At 36.6% G+C, this 23,938-nt stretch overlaps 1 pseudogene; it reads right to left on the reverse strand.

Annotated features, from left to right (window-relative positions):
• Nucleotides 1-20,705, reverse strand: part of LOC104217924 (FKBP12-interacting protein of 37 kDa-like) — a 120,041-nt pseudogene extending 99,336 nt beyond the window's left edge.
• Between the last annotated feature and the right edge of the window lie 3,233 nt (nt 20,706-23,938).

Raw genomic sequence — 23,938 nt, forward strand, 5'->3', positions numbered from 1 at the left:
CTTTTGATCTACAAGGAATTTTGAGATGATTCAAAAATAAAAGTTGTATACCTTCGTGTTTAGTTTCCAAAAAGGTGAAGATATTGCAATTTGGACATCTGTAGCGAAAGTTATGGCCAAAATATTAAAGCCTGTCACTGTAGAGGAAAGTTGTGCGGCCGTGGTCGTTTTTGTGCGGACCGCGGTCGATTTTGTACGGTCCGCAGAGGTAGAAGTCTGTAGGGTACTCTATAAATATGAGGTTTTGGGTTTTATTTGATATTTTGACCTAGAGAGCTCGGATTTTGGCGATTTTTCGAAGGTTTTTCAAGAAATTCATCGGGGAAAGTGATTCTAACTCAGATTTGGCTAGGGTACATGAATCTACCATTGAATTCATCATTTAATTCGTGATTTAGGATGGAATGTAGGAAGAAAATTTGTGGAATCTTCCAAAAATATAAAATAATAATTTGAAGGACCAAATGGTACCGGAATTGGATAATTTTCATATGGTTAGACTCTTGAGAGTATAAGGATTCTAGTTTTATGAATTTTGTCAAATTACGAGATGTGGGCCCGGGGGTCGGGTTTGACCAATTTCTGAAATTTTGTGGTAATTCGATTGTTTTCGCTTGGGCTTTGTTCTCTTAGCATATTGTGATATATTTGTTCTGATTTTGGATAGATTCAACACGCGTGGAGGCCGATTTGAGGGGCAAAGACATCACAAGTTAGAGATTTAGCCGGTTCGAGGTGAGTAATGATTGTAAATGATGTTCTGAGAGTCTGAAACACCGGATTGCACATCGTAGTGCTATATTGAGGTGAGGCACACGCTTGATGACGAGTGTGGGGTCATATATTATTGGGGATTGTGACTTGGTCCGTCCCGACTGATGATTTTACTGCGTATTTGACTTAAACTTATATGTTATCATCATGATTTAGGCTGATTCCCATATTTGGGCTTCGTGCCAACTATTTGAACCCTTCGGGGATTTTTATTACTATTTCCTTATTGTTTTGACTTATTAATTGAACTTAGTCATGTTATTTTCTACTGTTTTACTACTCAGCCATTTTTACTCCGTTTTGAGACTTAAATGATATTTTAAATAATGTTTTGGGCTGAGAAATACTGTTTTACTAATGTCCGAGGGGCTTGTGAGTATTTTTGACTGAGTAAGGCCGAGGGCCTAGTTGTGAGGAAACACTGATATTGATATGAGGCCGAGCGCCTAAGATATCTACGCCACGATGTGGCTTGTTGATATTGTTTATGAGGCCAAGGGCCTGAGATATATATGCCACGAGGTGTCTTGATTGACATGGGGCCGAGGGCCTAGATTTGATACCACGAGATGGCTTGATATTGCGCTTGGGCCATAAGGGGCCCCTCCCGGAGTCTGTACACCCCAGTGAGCGCGGGTACCTATTGTGATGTGAGATATAGCCTGAGGGGCTGATATTATTCTATGTGATAGCCCGAGGGGCTGGTATTGTTCTATGTGATTGCCCGAGGGGCTGGTACCGTTCTATGTGATTGCCTGAGGGGCCGGTATTGTTCTGAGATATTGCCCGAGGGGCAGAGTTATTGACATTGAGCCCGATGGGCGAACCTTTATGTTTTCATCTTTCATATTTACCTGTCATTTACCTGTTAAAATATGTTATTTGTGCCCGAGGGGCAAATTTCTGTGCTTCTCTGCACTAACTAATTTGCGTTCATTTGCGTAACCGTTGAAAAGCCATTTTCAAAGAAGTTTAACCGAGCTAAGATATTTTAAGAGATTTTTACAGCTTCACTGCTTTCTTACTGGTTTTGGACTGCTTCTATACAACATCTTGATATGTTTTACGTGATTTCTTGCCTTCAGTCTTTATTTATTATTATTACTCGCTGAGTCGGAGTACTCATATTATTCCCTGCACCTTGTGTGCAAATTTAGGTATGTTTTGACTGATCGGAGGCAGAGTCATCAGAGTTTAGCAAGGTAGCTGCCGGCATTCACAGCACTGCTTTTCTCTCTTCATTTCATTAGTCTGTATTTGTACAGTCAGTTGTAATCATACCCTAGTAGATGCTCATGACTTGTGACACCTCGGTTAAGGCTGTGTCGGGTTGGACTTTCCGCATTGTTAACGATATTTCCGCTAATTAGTATTATTTAAATCATGTTTAGACTATTTTTATGTTGATTAACTGCTTTAAAAGATTTGAGTTGGGTTGAACTGATTGGCCTTGTCTTCACGAGAGGCGCCATCACGACCGGTTTCGGGGTTAGGGTCGTGACAAGTTGGTATTAGAGCCTAGGTTACATAGGTCTTACGAGTCATGAGCAGGTTTAGTAGAGTCTTGTGGATCGGTACGGAGACGTCTGTATTTATCCTCGAGAGGCTGCAAAACTTTTAGGAAGAACTTCACATTCTTGAATTCTTATCGTGCGTCCTTGATTCAGCTTGAAATGTAACTCTTGAATTCCTTCCACGCGTTCGTATGCGAGCATGAGCGCTCAGTATCAAATATGCATCGATGGCTTGTGATTTCCTGATCAAGGGGCGAGATATGATCTCTGTGTGTTGATGTTGGGCCAGTTTGGAGGACTTGAGGCCGGATTTTTGCCTATAGCTTGAGCACCGAGGTGCTGATTATGTGAGCAAGTGCTTTTGAATTTATATGTTCGGTATTTTTCCCTATTAGTGGAAGTGACGGCTGGATGGCTATGTAATGAGAATGTTAGTGCTGCGAGATGTATTCGTATGATTTGAAAGTGACGAGAAAGGTATGCTGGAGGATAGAAGAACTATTAGGTGCTTGATTTCCGTCTTGATTCGAGTTATAACCCGAGTTATGGGCGTGTGAAGAATCTTTCCATGTCTCCTATTTGGGAGTGGAGTAGATTTCATGTTGCGGTATGAGTTCAGACTTAGGAAGACTAAGTGATTGCGTACAGCTTATGACGGTGGAAGATATACAGAAACGTTAGCTGGAGGCAAAGCAGGTGGGTTATCTTCTGTGAAGTGTTCCGAGGTTGTGCGATCCTTATGTGTCTGTTAGAAGATCTCATTTGCGAGTGAAAGATATGTGTTGCAATTTAAATTGGGTCGCTTAGAGAGTGGGTGTAACTGTTGCGAGAGTGGAATGAGAGATTGTAGAAGAGTTAAAATTCTAGATGAACTGTGTTTTCACAAGCTTATAAAATATTTGAGTTTAATCTCACTATGATATCATGGCATCAATAGAGTATAATCGTTATGAGCTATTGAGTGTGTGTTGATCTATGGCTTTGAGCCAAGTGGGGGAGTCTGCTATTGATTAGGCGATTGCACGGTTAGGTGCTATGTTGGTTCCAGTTTGAGGCGTGCTGGTGAATCAGTTATGGCTTGCGGAAATTGAGACCGAGGATGGCTCGAGTAAAGGAAAATTTTGACAGAGGTTATATTATGCTTCATAGGGCATGAGAATCATGGAATGTCTTGGGTTGTTGGTAATGGATGCTCGGTTCATAGAGCAGGACGTGGCTTGGTTGTTCTAGGATGAGGTTACACTCAGCGGTGTCGGAGTGCTATTGAGGCACGGGTTGTTCGGTTCACTTGATCAGGCTAATTGCAGTTTGAATAGAGTGAATGACTCTCGAGAATGGTTCCAATATGTTCAAGATTCTACATGTAACAATGGGGTATTTTAAAGTCGTATATGTGGTTAGGAACTGAGTTTTCATTTGGGAGATGTCAAGACTCGTGGTATTTTCTATATTAATTATGGGATTCTATATATCAATATTGGGAAGATGAAGGTAATGGCTTTGGGGAAAACTTAAAAGAGTATTCAGCAACTTATGAGCCTTAGACGGTGTGGCTTTATGCTTGGGTTCCGTATGGTAAGTCTGGGTTGAGGAATTGTGATGATATAGAAAGGAGGGATATCAAGCTGAAGGTGAATTAGAAGGGAACTCGGATAGATGGGGTAGCTTGGTAGTAGGCCGGATCGGTATGGTAAGGATATGATTAGTTCCTTGGGGGTGTTCAAGGTAATGAGTTTTTACGGGTATTTCACATCAATGCCTTTGGGTTTTAGTGGCTTGCGTATGTTGGCTGAGTTAGGAAGATTTAGTCCTGACGGACTTGTTGTGCAAAGGGGATTCAGAGAATTCTTGTCGATTTCTACCGTGGTTAGAGATGTATATTTCTGCCGGTGTGAGGAACAGGGGATGTATAGTGATTTTCTTCCAGGTTGGGCTCAATGGAATGTTCTTGGTTGGTTGAGTGCATAGTTGCTTATGGTTCGAAAGGGATATGAAGTTCTCATGGTTATCCTAGGATAGTATGGTATATGCGGTACATGTGGGGGATCGAGATTTGCGTGTGTAAGGTTACGGTTCAGTTCTGAACGGAAGGCCATAAAATTCTTAGGCAGCACGGGCAGTTTCAGATGATTAGAGAAATGAGCTTCAGATGATTAAGGGGATGATCTTCAGATGATTAAGGAAAATGGTATTGCTAATTGGAGTGATTTGACGAGGGTATATGTTTCAGGAAAGGCAACGTGATTAAGTTGATGGTATTTCGGTAGTATTTGTGGCACCTTCTTGTTAGATCGATTGCGGGTATTCGAGTTTGCTTGGTGGCACCGAGGAATTTCAGAGTATCTCTCGTGGAATGATTGGGTATTTGAGGTGTGGTGTGCATTCGGACGACAGAATTGGGATCAGGTGTGTTGAGTCATGTGCCATATGGATTTAGAGTCAGGGAAGTTCTCACATTTAGGCTATGTTGTAATTATGAGTCGTGTGTATCGGCACTGTTTAGTGACTATCGGGGTTTGGAGACCCGACCGGATCTTTCGTTGCTTGGTATGTTAGATTTTAGATGCAATATTGGGTTCAGACCAGTTGTCTCTATATTGTGTCATTTTGGACTATTGCGCTAAGGCGGCACTATTGGCTATGCCAGAAATGCCACGGATTGAGTGGCGAGGTTCGACGGATTATGTCCTAGTGGAGTGGTTTTATATTTCAAAGACCCAGCGGAAGGCTAGGAAGAATTATCCTTCTTATGTGGGCTTTCGTGATGAATGTTAGAGCATAGGCTCCTACCATTGATTTAGTTCTGGTGGCAAGGGACTTTTCGGATATGTTTCTTGTGGTCGGGCATGTCGTCGGGAAAAGTTGTTGATTTCGGTATTGATTTGATGTCGGGCACCATATCGTATAGCACCGACAGAGTTAAAGGAGTTGAAGAGAAGCTCCAGGATTTTTGTGATAAGGAGTTCGTTGGCAGGCCAATGTGGATGCATGTTCTAATTTGAGCCGACTTAGTTGGCTCTGAATTGTACTGTTGAGAGGTGTGTTGATTCGATTGTTATTGAGCTTATTAGTAATATGGGGAGATCCATGAGTTACCTTTCTGTGTTATGAGATGTTATGATTTGTTGGTTATGGGCACATATGGTGCGGTTCTATTGGGGTTTCATGGTGGAAGTCAAGCGGGAAGAGTGATTGGGTATTGCTCGGTGAATGGCGTATTGGTTATGTCCTTTCGGGTTATTGTGGTGTATGTTATTTGCTTCACCGTGGGTATGATGATTTGCTTTGGTTCCAGACATTGAATTGTGCGTGGTTGTCAATTTCGAGCATAGTGACTTAAGGTGGTTCATGTGGAGCAGTGTTGGATAGGATCGCATATCGCAGCAAAGTTATGTGGAGGTATGACCTTGCGGATTAGATTCGTGTGTTCTGTTCCTATAATGTGAGACGAGTTCTCAGCCTTGTGTTGTGGTGGTACTGGTGAACTTGAGGTACAATTCTTTCATTTGAGTCATTTTCATGATTTGAGTATGTTCGGACTGTTGCGTATTGGTGCATGTATTGTGCAAGTTGTGGCTTAGGCTTGTATGGATGTGTCATGTCACCAGAGTAATGTGTTGGATTAGAGGAGATTGTTGGGGATCATTAATAAATACGAACGGATGCGATTTTAGCATGTTGGAAGGATAGTATCGAGCTTCGGTTCGGAAATTTGCTGTGGTATTTGCCAAGGAAGAAGTGGCTTCATGAATGGATGATCTGGGAAATGGTTATGGCTTACCATGTGTCTTAGTGATCATTAACAGTATATGAAAGTGTTGGAATGATATTTTAGTTGATAAGAGATTTTCTACCGGTATTCGGTTGTTGTGGGCAGCTGCTGTGAATAGAATTTATCGATATAAGCGTTTGAGTTATTTGGTTTATCATGAAATGGCATCTGAGGTTGCAGGTATAGTTGGTTACAGCTGGTTCGGGTTTATTCTCAGTATAAATGTGAGATTCTGATCGTATTGAGAATTTTAGAAGTTAAAATATGGTTCTATAGTTTATGGGCTAGATTGGGTTGTGAAATTTTAGTTACAATGTGTTATTGGACCTATATGAGATAGGGTGACGTGGGATCACCCCGGATATATGCATGGTAAGGTTATTCAGCAATTGGTTGGCTTTTAGAACAACTCTGGGCATGTTCGAGGACGAACATATATTTAAGTGGGGAAGGATGTAACGACCCGACCGGTCGTTTTGAGCTTTTGTACTTTGATCGCCAGTTTTCGGGCATGACTTGCCCCGTGTGATGTATTATGACTTATGTAAATCGTTGGTTTTGATTTTTAGGGTAATCGGAATGAATTTGGAAGAAAACAGTTCTCAATTGAAGCTTGAAATTCGAAAGGTTTTGTAGACATGTGATTTTTGACCCTCCCCAAGATTTTTTATATTTTAGCATATAAATATTTAATTTAGGCCTAATAGCGCTATTTCAACTTATTTTTACTCTTTTACTTTATTTTATTATAAGAAAACAAAAATTACAAAAATAGTTTTATTAATATTTTGTAGTCATTTTTAATCTTGAAAAATACCAAAAATAGTTTTGTTTTAACAGTCAGTCTTATTTTAATAATTATTTTACTTAAATAGGATTAATTAATAAATGAGATCGTATTTTAGTCTCGTTCGCCGAGAAAGAATAAAACTTGGGCTCGTGCAACCCATTTTTAGGCCTAATTTTGGACTTAGCCCATAATTCCCAAGCCCATAATTACTAGGCCCATACCCCTAACCTAATCCTTATCCCTATATAATAGTACCTAACCCCTAAATTGACATAACACCAAAAATAAGCTGAAAAAGGAACGCTAGCCTAGAGCTGAAAAGCTGTGCCGCTTTCCAAACAATATAGAACCCCACCCCCATCGTTCATCTTCTTCTTCTCTAGCTGAACAGCCAACGAAAAATATCACAGACCTCCCCCATCGGAAAAGCTCTTACACCGCAGCAACGCCTAGCTAAAAACGTAGTACTTCAGCTCCAAAAGTCATGAAAACATAGTTGTAGTACCGTCCCTTTTAGCACCCTTAAAATGCCCCTGTTTTCTCACCAATATTCCAGCCAAACAACCTCCAAAATATCATTGTTTCAGTCTAAAACCCAGCTTAAAAATAGCCGAAAATGACCTCAAAATTAGCCAGCTTTCAGCTTCGCCGTTTTGATTTAGTTCGAGTTTTCCGACGAAATTTCTGCTGCCGTCGAGGTCCGTTCGTTGGTTCAGTTCGTGTTTCGCTATTGCTAAATGAGTTTAGGCGGAGGTTCTGTACTAACTCAATATCAGAAAGGAATTTTTGCTACTTGAAGGTTCACTCTTCCTTTTCACTCATGTTATACTATCTATCTTCCTGTTATTTGTGTTGATTGGTGCTCTATTACTTGAATTTATTTTGCTTTTATATTTAATCAGCTATGGTTTCCAATTAACGTTATTGAGTTGGTTTAATTAAAGGTGAGATGGAGCCTTTATAGGTTTAACTTGGATTGAAACGGTTTCTTTTGTCAGATTCTAAGTCTACCCGTAATACCTTTCCTGGGAGTAGATTAATTAGTCAACTCGGTTGAGCTTTGTCATAGATCATGGCCTTTGCTCTTGTGGTGTAAGCATTCAAGCAATATGTGTTTATTGGGTTATTTTTCTTCACTTTTAATAAATTGCTTTTTATATGCAAAGGTTACTCTCTTAATGCATGAAAATATCATGAAGTGTTGATATGTCAGTAAATTTTATAACTGAATAGTAGTCTTTCCTTTTGGGTGGTGATGTTTTTAAATTCTTGAAATAGGTATTAAAATAATTTTCTGTGTTGCACAATTACGGGAGTTAGCTTTATAAATGTGAAGTAGACTTGGATAAATATGTCTAATGGTTGGGCAAATATGATCTGACTTAGTATTACTTAGTCTAGAATTAAAAGAATTAAGAATTAGCTTTGTTGCTTATTTTCTTCTATTGAGTCGTGGGGTTGGACATCAAGAATGAAAAATTGAATTTATCATATTAGCGCGTTCTGAATTTTTTATCGTGATTATGTGTACGTTCGCGTGAAATGATTACGGCTTCTAAAATAAAGATGCGTAGTTGCTTTAGGCGCACTATTTTAAAAATTACCTTCCTAAACTCGGGTGCGCATTTATGTGACCCAAATCCAAATCTCAACAACGTTAGATAAAATGTGTTGCGGACTGCGGGTGTATTTATGTAACGTGGTTCAAGACGCGTTTTATGTGACGTTGAATTTTCTAAAAATAATTGAACAAAAGCGGTAATAAAGTTAAATTGCATCATAGGTTAAAACATGTACTAAAGTCAGATAATAGGCCAATTATAACAGTTGAGCGACCGTGCTAGAACCACGGAATTCGGGAATGCCTAACACCTTCTCCTGGGTTAACAGAATTTCTTACCCGGATTTCTGTGTTCGCGGACTGTAATATAGAGTCCCTTTTTCTCGATTCGAGATTTGAACTGTAACTTGGGACACCACAAATTATCCCAAGTGGCGACTCTGAATTTTTTCATAAAAAAATCCCGTTTCGATTGTCACATTAAGTTGTAAAAACTCCCTTATACCCTTATGGGGTGTAGATAAAAAGGAGGTGTGACAGGTTTGACCAAGATTTGACTTATTTGTATATGATCTCGGATCGGAATTTTTATGGTTGGGTTAGCTCCGTTAGGTGATTTGGTACTTAGGAGCGTGATCAGAATGCATTTTGGAGGTCAGTGGAAGGTTTAGGCTTGAATTAGCGAAATTGAGATTTCGGCGTTTCCGATTGATAGGCGAGATTCTGATATAGGGGTGGGAATGGAATTCCGAGAGTTGTAGTAGCTTCGTTGTGTCATTTGGGATGTGTGTGCAAAATTTCAGGTCATTCGGACGAGATTTGAAAGACTTTTTGATCGAAAACATAATTTAAGAGTTCTTGGAGTTCTTAGGCTTGAATCCTATGTTAAATTGGTGATTTGATATTGTTGTGAGCATTCCGAAATTTTGAACAAGTTTGAACGATGTCATGGGATGTGTTGGTACAATTGGTTTGAAGTTCCGGGTAGGTTCCGGGATGTTTTAGGCCGAAAATCATAGTTGTAGCAGGTCCAGAAGGGTTGCAGGCCTAGGAACTCACCCACGCGGTCCGCACTAAAAGAAGTGCGGCCGCGGTTTGTGCTGTGCGGACCGCACAAAAAGAAGTGCGGCCAAGGTAGGTGCTGTGCGGATCGCACAAAATGCTGCGCGGCCGCGGTGGGGAACCTTTCACTGGTCCTATTTCGGAAGCTCATATCTTTTGATATACAAGGAATTATGAGATGATTCAGAAATGAAAGTTGTATCCCTTCGTGTCTAGTTTCCAGAAAGTTAAAGATATTGCAATTTGGACATCTATAGCGAAAGTTATGGCCAAAATACTAAAGCCTATCACTGCAGAGGAAAGTTTTGCGGCCGCAGTCGTTTTTGTGCGGACCGCACGGGTTTTGTGCAGACCGCGGTCGATTTTGTGCGGTCCGCGGAGGTGGAAATTTGTGAGTTACTCTATAAATACGAGGTTTTGGGTTTTATTTGATATTTTGACCTAGAGAGCTCGGATTTTGGCGATTTTTCGAAAGGTTTTCAAGAAATTCATCGGGGTAAGTGATTCTAACTCAGATTTGGCTAGGGTACATGAATCTACCATTGAATTCATCATTTAATTCGTGATTTAGGATGGAATGTAGGAAGAAAATTTGTGGAATCTTCCAAAAATATAAAATAATAATTTGAAGGACCAAATGGTACCGGAATTGGATAATTTTCATATGGTTAGACTCTTGAGAGTATAAGGATTCTAGTTTTATGAATTTTGTCAAATTACGAGATGTGGGCCCGGGGGTCGGGTTTGACCAATTTCTGAAATTTTGTGGTAATTCGATTGTTTTCGCTTGGGCTTTGTTCTCTTAGCATATTGTGACGTATTCGTTCTGATTTTGGATAGATTCGACGTGCGTGGAGGTCGATTTGAGGGGCAAAGGCGTCGCGAGTTAGAGATTTAGTCGGTTCGAGGTGAGTAATAATTGTAAATGATGTTTTGAGGGTCTGAAACCTCGGATTGCACATCGTAGTGCTACATTGAGGTGAGACACACGCTTGATGACGAGCGTTAGGTCATGTATTATTGGGGATTGTGACTTGGTTCGTCCCGACTGATGATTTTACTGTGTATTTGACTGAAACTTATATGTTATCATCATGATTTGGGCTGATTTCCATATTTGGGCTACGTGCCAACTATTTGAACCCTTCGAGGATTTTTATTACTATTTCCTCACTGTTTTGACTTATTAATTGAACTCAGTCATGTTATTTTTTACTGTTTTACTACTCAGCCATTTTTACTCCGTTTTAAGACTTAAATGATATTTTAAATGAAGTTTTGGGCTGAGAAATACTGTTTTACTAATGCCCGCGGGGCTTGTGAGTATTTTTGACTGAGTAAGACCGAGGGCCTAGTTGTGAGGAAACACTGATACTGATTTGAGGCCGAGGGCCTGAGATATGTACGCTACGAGGTGGCTTGTTGATATTGTTTATGAGGTCAAGGGCCTGAGATCTATACGCCACGAGGTGGCTTGATTGATATGAGGCCGAGGGCCTAGATTTGATGCCACGAGATGGCTTGATATTGCATTTGGGCCGTAAGGGGCCCCTCCCGGAGTCTGTACACCCCCAGTGAGCGCAGGTACCCATTGTGATATGAGATATAGCCCGATGGGCTGATATTGTTCTATGTGATAGCCCGAGGGACTGGTATTATTCTATGCGATTGCTCGAGGGGCTGGTACCATTCTATGTGATTGCCTGAGGGGCTGGTATTGTTTTGAAATATTGCCCGAGGGGCAGAGTTGTTGACATTGAGCCCGAGGGGCAAACCTTTATGTTTTTATCTTTCATATTTACATGTCATTTACCTGTTAAAATATGTTATTTGTGCCCGAGGGGCGGATTTCTGTGCTTCTCTTCAATAACTATTTTGCGTTCATTTGCGTAACCATTGAAAAGCCATTTTCAAAGAAGTTTAAACCGAGCTAAGATATTTTAAGAGATTTTTACAGCTTCACTGCTTTCTTACTGGTTTTGGACTGCTTCTATACAACATCTTGATATGTTTTACGTGATTTCTTGTCTTCAGTCTTTATTTATTATTATTACTCGCTGAGTCGGAGTACTCATATTATTCCCTGCACCTTGTGTGCAGATTAGGTATGTTTTAACTGATCGGAGGCAGAGTCATCAGAGTTTAGTCAGGTAGCTGCCGGCATTCGCAACACTGCTTTTCTCTTTTCATTTCATTAGTCTGTATTTGTACACTTCGTACTGTCAGTTGTAAACATACCCTAGTAGATGCTCGTGACTTGTGACACCCCGGTTAGGGCTGTGTCGGGTTGGACTTTCCGTATTGTTAACGATATTTTCGCTAATTAGTATTGTTTAAATCATGTTTAGACTATTTTTATGTTGATTAGCTGCTTCAAAAGATTTGAGTTGAGTTGAACTGGCTGGCCTTGTCTTCACGAGAGGCGCCATCATGACCGGGTTCAGGGTTAGGGTCGTGACAAAACTCAACAAGAGAGAAATTGGTTTCTAATTGATAGTTTCTATAGCGACTTTTAAGTGTAACAAAGAGTATATATAAAGAAAAAATTGGTACGACATGAAATATTTTTTTTAAAAATGTAAACAAATTATTTCGAAAAAACTCTTTACTTTTTTTTTTACCTCAAAGATAATAAAAAGATAATATATTTGAACATTAGTAGAGAGTTTTAAAATTATTATAATAGAAGTTATATCATGAATAAACTCAAGAAACCGAAATCTTATGGAATATTTACATAATATCCGACAATATTTATTGTTTACTTTTTATAACTAATATAAATAGATGATATACCAACAACACACGATTATACACATATTATATATGGATTATATATAAATTACACATCATTTTTTAATTTAAATGGTCGAGTGAGCTCCTATATAGGCTGATTAGATAAAGCTAAAAGAAAAATATGAAATAATTTCAACCAAAGACTAAAAATATAATTAAAGTTCATATGTAGACAATTTTTATTAAAATTCATCCTTTTATAGTAAAATAAATTAATTTTTTGTAACAAAAGAAATAATGACATAAAAAAATAAGATAAAAGAAAATAAATATTGAAAAAAATGAAAGATCTAAAAACCAGAAATAAAAGATGACAACAAATTTCTTTTATGTTTCATCTTTGTTGAGTATAAAAAATTTGAAAGTTAATCTAATCGATTTCAAATATATTTTTTTCAACTCAAATACATAGATTATAAGATAAGGATATCTTAGAATATTTTTTTAATTTATATTATATGTCATTTTTTAAAAATCACTATTACTAACAAACTGATATGATATTCGAATTTGAATTGGAATGCAATTTGAGTAGTTTGCATTGAGGTTAAACCAAGTTTGGTATCGAAAAATAAACTACTTGACAATTTTAAGACAATATATGCAATGTTTTATAATAATAATCAACTAATTTAACATTTAATGATTCAAAGAACAAATTTTTTGTATATATAGGGTATTAAAAATTCAAATTCTGGGCTAGAGATATCGATAAACTTAAAGTGGAATCATACTGAAATAAATCTTGTCAAAGAATCATTTAAATTTTTAGATAGCCGATTAAAGTGAACTTTAAATTAAAGATAATATCTTCACTTGCATCATTATAAAGATAATCATTATTATAATATATATAAAGTTTTAGAAATTGAAATTTCAAAATAGAAATATTTTTTGAATGATATATCATACCAAATAAGAGTTCAAGTCGTAGTATAAGAGTCGCGTCATAGTCAAAGAATTATTTATATCGTGTCAACCTTTGTGCTTTGCCATAAATATGGATTATTATTTCACTTTGTGGCTTATTTTAGGTTCCAATGACACCTATGATAATATTGCAAAAATAAAATTATCACTGCGAGAATTGAGAAAATGTTATTCGTTTTTCATGTAGTGTTTCTTAATTAATATCTGACGATTATCTATAATTATTTAGAAGGTTTAAATGTTAAGGTTATTTACATATAATTCAAATAACTCAAATATTTAACATGGTTAATGTCAACTATCAAAATGGAGTAAAAAAAATTCACTAGCAAAGGAATTTTTTATATTTTTAGATAGCCAACTAAAATGAGTTTTGAATTAAGAATAATATTTTCAATCACATTATTATAAAAATAATTATTATTGAAAAATAAAGTTTTAGAAACTGAAATTTTAAGAAAGAAATCTTTTTTAAGAGATATCAACACACCAAATAAGAGTTCAAGTTGTAGTAAAAGAATTAAGTCTTATCCAAAGAATCATTTATTGTCTGAACATTTGATTGTTTTGCCATAAATATGAGTTATTATTTTGCTTCCTGACTATTTTAGGATCGAATGACACGGACAAGAATGATATCAAAAAAGAAAAATAGAAGAAATGGTTAATTTTTTTCATGTAGTTAATATCCAATGATTATCTATATTTACTGAGAAAGTGTAAATTTTAAGATTATTTACATACAATCCAAATAACTTAAATATTTGACATGATTAGTGTCCGCGCATCCGCGCGGGTACTAATACTAGTTAAGATTTCATAACTAGAAGAACCTTTAAGTAAATCAAGCAGTTAATACTCTCTCGAATGTATCCAAAATTACACATGAAGGTGCACCAGCTAACAAAGTGTATTATTTAAGCAAACAACATAAAATTAGCAAAGCAACAACCAAATGAACCAAAAAGAAAAAAAAGTTTAAAAATTGAGATCTAGGTGGCCGCGATATTCTGTTATCCTCGTTTTGGCGGACAAAACTAAGCCAAGACGCAGAAAAAAAATGAGGTGGGATGAAACTAATGTAACCTGTGGTAGGAAAAATACCACCCTCCTCCATATACAAAGAAATTCTGCATCACAAATAACCCCAAGAGAGGAATGTGACTTCTATTTTTGTTAGAGGGTAGCCAGGTGGGAATAGAGCAAAACTAACTTCCCTCGGTTGACAGTTTCATAATACACATCAAACTCTCTTGAACATTCTTTTAGATTTCAGCAACATTTAGGTTAAATTCTTTACTTCCTTTTAACTCATCAAGTAGCATCCAATGACATCATAATCAAAAGTCTAACCGAACTCCTAAAATGCTATACTTGTACCAAGCAACTTAACGTGTGATACAGAAGCAAGCTACATACAATACAGAGATTACACCCATTGTGCTTCTTTTTAAAGGAGTAAAGTGGGAAAAAATCACCAAATACTTGAATAAAGACAGAGAATAACCCCCCTCTCTCTCTCACACACTCCTTTTTCGGCATTTATATTATAGAGCACACAGACAACAGATCTATGGGTGAGAAAGATACTATTACTACCTACATTGACGGTGGCTTGAGTTGAGCTCTAAGGTCCCGAACTGCAGACTAAAACATTTACCAATAAGAAAAGTAAGAAGAAGAATTGACCAGCAATACATAAGGAGAAAACTATGAATTGGATATATGCATTTAAAAATAAAAGCAACTAAAGATAAGGGGAAAAGAACCCAACATTTTATGCATTCACAAAAAGGGTCATAAAAATTAACACTCAACATTCATCAACAACATTGTACTGTGTTCTTCCCCACCCTCACCCAAAAAGAAGAAAGGCATGACATTTGATCAGCTGTCAAGGATACAACTAGATTTCATAACATAAGCGCATTGAACTTGATCTTGTCATAATATTGCTAATATTGATTAGAAAACGAATATCTTCAATTGACAAAATCGAGAATGAAAGATCAGCTTACTAGCAGTAGGCTTGTTTACCCTAAGATATAGGCAAGCTTCATTGTGCACCATAAGGATAAGAGATTTTCTCAATGTAAGCAATTTACAGCTGGAAACTCAGATAACTTTCAACCAACTCAATTTTCATTTTTGTAGTGAAATTATGTTCTTTTGCTCCATATATGTTTTTTCGCCATACACTAAGATAACATGTTTCCCTAAATATCCTGCCTAATTTTGTTGAGAAAGCAGCAATGAAAACCAAATGCATACATGATAGTTCGAAATAAATATGTAACAGATGCAATTTATCTTTTGATGGCCATGGACAACTTTACCTTCAACTCTGCTATCTCCTGCTCTCTTTTGGCAAATGTCACAATAAATGCAGACTCCTTTTTCTTTGCTCTTTCAAACTACAGATTGCAAAGATGAGAAAATGATTAGAAAAAAGTTTCACTAATTTTATTAGCAGTGAACAAATAAAGAGGAATAATCAAAAACCTGTTCACGCAATGACTCCTCCGATGATCTGAGGTTGAGAAGATAACTGACCAAAACTTGGGTTCTGCAAATAAGAGTACAATTAATTCTCCTCATTGGACGAAGTTACTCCCTCCATCTCAATTAACATGAAATAAACATTCCATTCTAAGGGCGACCCCAAATGTTGAACACGACACTGCAAATGATAACAAATGCAACAACAACAACCCAATAGAATCCCACTAGTGGGGTATGGGGAGGGTAGAGTGTACGTAGACCTTACCCCTACCCCGGGGAGGGGGGAGGCACAAATGATAACAGAAGCATTTGAAAATTTCAACTTTAAGCAATGATATAATGGTGGAAGCATCACAATAGTCTACTACTCCTATTACTTCAACAAAAAAGTCAAACTTTCCGATAAATTCCATACCCTTTCAAAACCATATCATATATCAAATGGGACAGAGGGAATTAAAGATTTCTTTCACGTATGACTCAAACAAACAGCAGCGACTGGGCAAACACAAAGATGTAAAAAAGAAAGACCAGAAGAAGAGAAACAAGATTATAGTCACAGTACAACAATGCTAAAAAGGACATACCAGGTGTCATGCCAGGTGGTATGAAAGATTACTTTTCAAACGCAGACCGCCACTTTTGTATTTCAGATTTTGCAGCTTCAAGTTCTGTCTAAAAAAAACATAAACTGTCGAGTCAGTAATTAATTTAAGCCATTTCAATCAGAAATTTGGTCATTCAACAGCATAATGCCATAATTCAGGCTCCATTAAGTGTGTTGCAGTTCCAAAAGGTCCCCACACAAAGCTTGAACAAATTAGTGTTAGCATAAGAATCAAGGAAGGCACAGAAACATCAAAAGAAGACTATGAAAACTGTGAAATTAGAAATCTTAGCCCCTCAGACATTTTAAGGATGTATGAGTGGCAGAGTTCAAATCAAAAGAGCATGCTGGAGAGGGAAGAACTATTTATGCTGATGAAAAGACAGGTTGTCAGTAAATTATCACCAATTATGCTACTTGGACTCTTCGAAAATGTTGTCGGATGCGTGTTAGATCCTCCAAATGTAGTGTTTTGGAGGACCTGACACGGGTTTGGCAGCATTTTGGAGAGTCCGCGCATAAATATTCACCATCAAGGCAACATGTTTGTTAAAGCATATTATTATCTAGGAGGCAAAAGAAGAAAAAGATCTTATTCTGTACTATGAAAGCATCTAAAATGAATTTAAGAACGAATTGAGTAAAGGATCAGAGAAAGAATAAAACAACTTCCCATGAAAGGCACTATATGTGCTTACTTCTAAGCTAATTACAACAACAAACTCAGTGTAATCCCATAAATGGGGTCTGCGGAGGGTACTGTATATGCAGACCTTACCTCTACCTTATAGAAATAGAGAGGTTGTTTCTGATAAATCCTCGGCTCAAGGAACAATGAAGATTTACTTTTAAGCTAATTAAAACCCTATATACATTTTGAATATTAACTGAGATAAAGTATGATAATCCAACATACTACAAGTAAAAAAAATATCTAGATTTCTGAGCTTTGATAATAAATAAGAATTAAAATAAAAATCATATGACATCAATATGCAATGTTGAAATCAAAGGATGATAGGTCGTTTTGAATATAACCATGGAAAACAAAAAACAAAACCTAAAATGATATACACCTGACATGATGCAAGGGTGTCCTTACAGTCCTGAAGAATGCAATGTCAAAGCACAAAAGACAGTGAGAAAGTGGAAAAACATAAGCAATTAAATCCAAAAAAAAGTTTACAAATATGGAACAAGGGTCAAATTACCATACCTCTCACGAAGAGACAAGATCATCCCTGTCGCTACACCGGGTGCTATTTCTTCTACTTTCAAGTTACCCTAGTATTGGAAGGAGTAAATGATAAATATTAACTTGCTAATAGGTCCCTATGACACCTATTAGTTTAATATGATTAGGCTTAAGAGAGCAACCCACCTATCATGTGAGAAATTGTGGAAGATAGTGGTAAAAATTGTTCTAGAAAAAACCTTGGACATCAGTCCAAGTTCAATATTCTTGAAGGATTTAAATCCTTGACCGTATCAGAAAGTGCACCTTATTATGTTAAACATTTTGCAATGTCCCAAAAGAAGCATATCTTATAAATTTAACAAGAAGAGTGATTATGAGCAGTCAACTTCTCGTGTACCCTATTGATTTTCCCCTCGATCTCTATATTTTATACTAATTCTTCTATACAACAACTATGTCGCAGTCCCAAACAAGTTGGGGTGAGTTATATAAATCATCACTGACCATGTACCCCATTTAAGTTTAACTCATGTCATTATCAAACTAAATAAAAAGATTAAATACATAAACAAACACTTAAAGTTAGCCCCAACTACCAGTTGAACACTTCAACTTACCCAATAATTATCTAGACACCTCAACTTTCCCTCAGTGTATCTCGTGGACACCTAAATCCGTCAAATCCCACACATGAAGGCCCATCGTGGGTGACGTGTCAAATGACCAAATGACATGATGACACGTGCCATTTTAAAAAAATTGCCACATATCATAAAAAAGAATTTGCAATAACTATACCACAACAACAAAAAATCTTTCAAAAACAAACCCCACTCCTCTACCCCCAAGTTCTTCTTCTTGCCAGAACAAAACCCCTCCGTCCCCATCTTCATTTTCTCCCATTTGATTTATCTTTGTTTTTCTACCATTTTTAAATTCTAGCCCCAACACTATAAAGGCAATAGCCAAAAGATGATGAGTGAGTAATCTAGCTCCAAATCTGAAGTCAAATCACCATAAAAAAAATTCAAGCCCGATCTGAAAGCATGATGCAGATTACTTGTACATATGTACTTTTCAGAAGATTAGATTCGAGTCAATCTGCTTCAATTTCTCCAATATGTGTCAGCCAGAGATGGAAGCAATGTCGTCAGTGAATGGTGTATAGCTGTCGGTGCTCCATTTTTTGCTTTGTTTCGTCGCCACCATTCCGGTGTGCTTCCTCTATCATTTTTTCCTATGCTTTTGAGTTATGTTGCTATGGTTCTCAATGAATTGTTATGGCATTGTAGTCGCTATTGATTTATTTTGTCAAGATTGAAAGAGAGGTGGTAGATTTACGGCAGAAGATGGTGGAGTAGTGCTGTGAGAAAGGTTGTTGGAGGAGATGAAATTTTGATGAGGTAGAAATATTGTGGGTAAAAATGAAAAATGTAGTGTGGGCCCCACATAAAATAATCTAACCCTAGATGCCATTGGATAAGTTGGAGTATTCAAGTTACATTTGGGACCAACTTTAAGTGTCTGTTTATTTATTTTGCCAAATAAACATAATAGTGAAAATTTAGCCAAATATATTTACAAATAATAATAGTAGTAGTAGTAATAGTAAAAGTTTTCTATATTTTTACTGGCATATAAATCTATGATAAGGTCAAAATACTCCTATTAAAGCATCTGTTCAATACAAACGTACTAACAAGACTAAAACCTCAACTAGTATACAACAACAACAACTACCCAGTATAATCCCACCAAGTGGGGTCTGGGGAGGGTAGGATGTACGCAGCCTTACCCCTACCCTTACTGTTTCCGAATGACCCTCGGCAAAACCTCAACTAGTATATATCACCTATATGGATCTTTTTCTTCCATTGCACTCTATTTTTAGCTAAATGTGCATTGATTCCAACGAATTGTAGCTCTTTTGAGATAATTTCCTCCCATGTATTTTAGGCCTACCTCATTCCCTTTGAATAAGTTCGCAACTAAAGGTTCATTCCTAGGGACCGGTGCATCTGTAAGCCGATGTAGGACATGACCATACCATCTTCAGTGACCTTTTCTCATTTTATCCTTAATGTGTGGTACTTGCACCTTATAGGGAATGTGGTCATTTTTAGTCTTACCTAATTTTGCATATCCACAGTGCACACATCCATCTAACCATTCTCATTTACAATACTGATCCTGTGAATATGTTGGACTTTAGCGGCACAACATTCACTACCATATAACATTGCGGTCTTCTAATTCTAGTGAGCACAAAATAATTTAACCATATAATTAACGGTGAAAATTTCTTAACAATGGTTGCATCAAATCCAGTATTTAAGTGGAGAAGCATAGAGCGGATGACCATTATCCCCAAGTTTTAGAGCTAAAACAGAGGATTTCTAGGTCATTAAAAAATACTTAGCAGTTTAGCAAGTTAGGAATAACCAACTTTACCAACATCGTAAAAATATTAATAGGAATTTTACCAACATCTTATTACAACAACACTGTAGAGAAATTGCATAAACATTTCTTTCAGAAGACATAATCTCCTTACTTCACTCAGCCACAAGACTATCATCTAACTTAGCTAAGGCCACACCAGCTTCCAAGCATGTAAATCATGTCCAGAAAGTTGTATTTTCTACATTGATAATTAAAATAAAGTTAATGACAGTCTCATGGTCACTATCAATACTTAGAAATCCAACGCTAAACCAAAACAATACTGTGGCCATCTCTGATTTCTCCAATTCATCAAACCGCACTTTGACTATTCTTCTCTCCTAGAACCATAGTTGGTTTGCTAGTATGGCTGTCAAGACATCCTAAATTACATTAAGTAAAAAATAAAACAAGAAAGGGAGCACTTTTTTAGAGCCAAAAACATCATCTTCATCATCGTCAAGGTCTCCAAAGCTTCTTTTAGTACCTAAAATCACGTCTTAAAGTGTTAAAAGGCGAGAAATATACGAAAAAGGCTTGCAGTAAAGGTGAAACGGAGGGGAAGAATGAGAAAACCTGAACGCCTAGAGCCGGCAAAATCTCCACCAAAATCGAGGTCCTGACAATTCCCCAAAAACGAAAATTCTTCAACATTGTATTGTATACAGGAATATAAGTAAATACTATTAGACAAGAAAACCTTAGAAATTGAAATAGAAAAAAACATTACATCGTCCAGGTGGTTATGGGACGCCATTGGCGTAATCAATTTAAAAGTCCTGGAGTTAAATTTGGAACCCTAAGCTGTTGAAGGAGGCTTCAGTGAAGTGCATGGGAAGGAGGGGGAATGATTTACTGCGTCCGATTTTATCTCCTCCTTAGTACAACTTGCACGTGGCTTCTCTACTTTTGCGTCCAAACCAAATTTATTTCGGAAAAAGGGCTATTCTTGGCCCTGCATTATTATATATTAGTAGTTATTTGTGCTGCCATGTACTATTATATATTAGTTATTTGTACTCTCGTTATACTATTCAATTTTTTCTATTCCTGATGTTAGTGTTATGGATAAAATTACCTTTTCATTAACTGACCCAGCCGAAATAGACACGTGGCTCAATCTCAAGACACCCAACCCTTTTTCTTTTTCTTTTTTTAATTATCGTTAGGTACCCATTTTTACACCTGATTTGAATCCGATCCATAACCCTTTAACGGGTTCATTTAAATAGAAAGGCTTCAGCCCTTTTATCTCATTTTATACCCAAATCTAAGAGACTCGTTCCTTCTTCTTACTCCATTCCCAAATCTTAGGGTTCATGGTATCTCTTAATTTTTTTGCCTCCTCCTCCTATTATCACACAAGGGATTGCTATTATTATGATATAATAAATTTGTAGTTGGTTTCTTCTTGTTTTGCTCTATCTGTTATTGCAAGAAGATCATTTAATTTCTCATTGTTGTTCCCATAAATTTGTCATTTAATTTAAAGTATGTCACAAGATAGTTGTTTGTCTCAAGAAGTTGGTTCGAAGAGGAGGTGTTTATGCGGTATGACTGCCCACTACTTTACAGCTTACACTCCTTGCAATGCTGGTCGGAGATTCTACAAATGTCCTAAACCTGAGTGAGTTAATTTATATAATTATCATGTTGTGATTGTTCAATTCTTTTCTAGATTGAAATCATTTGAATTATTTTTCCAGAAAAATTCGTGTTGTTATTTCGAATGGGTTGATGAAGTATTATCGGACAGAGTTCTAACTGTTATTTGCAAGTTGAAGTCGCAATTGGATGCAGCTAAGGTTGAAATTAAAAGAAAAATTGAAGCAATGGAGGCTATAATTGAAGTTGGAGAGACCGAAACAAGTATGTTGGCGTCGATGTTGGATGCGACTTATCTCGAAAGGGACTTATTGAAGACTAAAGTTGAAGAAATGGAGGCTACAAATCAACTGGAAAGGACCAATTCCAAGAAAATGAACTTAGTTATTTTGATATCATGGGTCCTATTTGGTACCTTAGTTGCAGCTTGTTTGATGAATTAAATGATATCTAGTGTTGTGGTCTTTTGTGTTATGAAGTTAAGTTAGGTTGGGATATTTAGAGCAATGTATTGTATGTTATTTTGTTGGGTAAAAGATGAAATTAAATGTCCTTGCACCACCTATCTTCACTGCTAAAATAGTGTGTTTTGAACCGACAATTGTCTGTTTTGGAGTAAAATTTGAGAACAAATCAAAAGATTATCTAGTGAAGCTATTACAGTAGCTAAATCATGTATTGCTATTGCATTTGCTTGAAGATTCTCATCTATTAAAACATCCAAATCTGAGTATCCAATTAGATCAAAAACATCCAAATTTGGTTTGTTCAACAATAGCTAAGATTCACATAAACAGGTTGATACATATAATATGATATTAAAATTACATAACAAGTGGATTAAATAACTATTATCATTAATTTAAAATATTAATTGTTAAGGTACATTTAAATTGACATACAGATGCTATATTATAACCCCAAAAGAAGTTACCACCTAAGTCATACTATGACATCCAACTGTCATCACCAACCTAGCAAAAAAAGAGTAGTAGTAAATGTACTGGCAGAAGCCGTAAATTGCATCACCAACCAAATTATTTTGACAAAAAAATAAGTCCCAAACCATTACTCCAAAAACCTACTTCCCATTATTCCAGCATATTACTCTTCTTTCCCTTTCTTGCCTGTAGTTTCCAATTTTTTTCTGAGCTTGCATCTCCAGCTGGTTGCTAGTTACAACCTCGTTTCCCTTCCATATGAGTCTTGTTGGTGAGTAGGGAAGATTTGAAGGATCACTCACACTAGTTGAACTATTTCTTACAAGGATAAATCTTGTCACGAATGGAAGACTTGATTTTTGTCTCACCTGAAGCCTTGTCCTTGTCTCTGAAATAATTTTGACCTTATAATAGGGTCTTCTTCATCTGCAAATTGTAGAGGTAAAGGTCTCCTACTAATAACATCTCGTAGAGAGGAAATGCTATCAAAAACAGTTGGGGTAGGAATGAACACAAGTGGACTACTAGAGGCTTGACTATTTTGAGATTGTGAGAACTTGATAATGGTATTTCTTCATTAATGTCTTCATAATCCACAATGTTTTTCCTTTTCATTGTCTGCTTTCCTTTAGATTGTGCACTAGATGGCTGTCATAAATAAATAACAAATTGTTAGATAATAGAAAGTCTATTGTTAACGACTAATAAGAGTAACAAATCATATTTGTATACCTTCTTACATTATGATTTGGTTATCCACAAGGGCAGCCAGAGGGTAAAGCCACTAAATAGTGGCTTTAGGTCCCAAAATTTTGGGGGGCCCAACTTTTGTTTCCCAATTCTTATTTGATGTCCGATATTTAGTTTGGGGCATCGATTAATTCAAATTCATACCGTGTAAAGTCCATTAAAGACAGTTCCTTATAAGAATTTTTTTTCATTTCAAATACTGAAACTGAATACTTCCGATTAAAGGAGATATACTATTTATCCCACCACAACTCTTCTTGTGAGGACCCAAATATTTTTAAGAAAATATAAGTATTTCAAAGTAGAAAAGTAAAATATTTTATATAAAAAAAGAATTACATTAATCATTATAAAATATGTAATACACTTTTAAACTCTATTTTTCCTCATGTTTTTATCATTGCAACAAGTATATTGAAACGTTAAAAAAATTCTTTTAATACAAAGTTATCAACTTCTTGAATCATGTTCTATTACTTAAGTTCATACGACACATGAGAGATTAAATGGTTTATGCGAAAAATTTAGTAATTTTATTCTCAAAAAGCTAGAAAAATCTACTTCAATTAAAAATATATATGGCTTTTTAAAAAGGGCCTCACATTAAAGTTTGGCTTTAGGCCACCAAACTTATTGAGCCGCCCCTGGTTCTCCACAGTAGCTACAGTTCATGGTTATCCTTTTCCTTGAAGCA

The sequence above is a fragment of the Nicotiana sylvestris genome, chromosome 3 (genome assembly GCF_000393655.2).
Source record: "Nicotiana sylvestris chromosome 3, ASM39365v2, whole genome shotgun sequence".
NCBI lineage: Eukaryota > Viridiplantae > Streptophyta > Magnoliopsida > Solanales > Solanaceae > Nicotiana > Nicotiana sylvestris.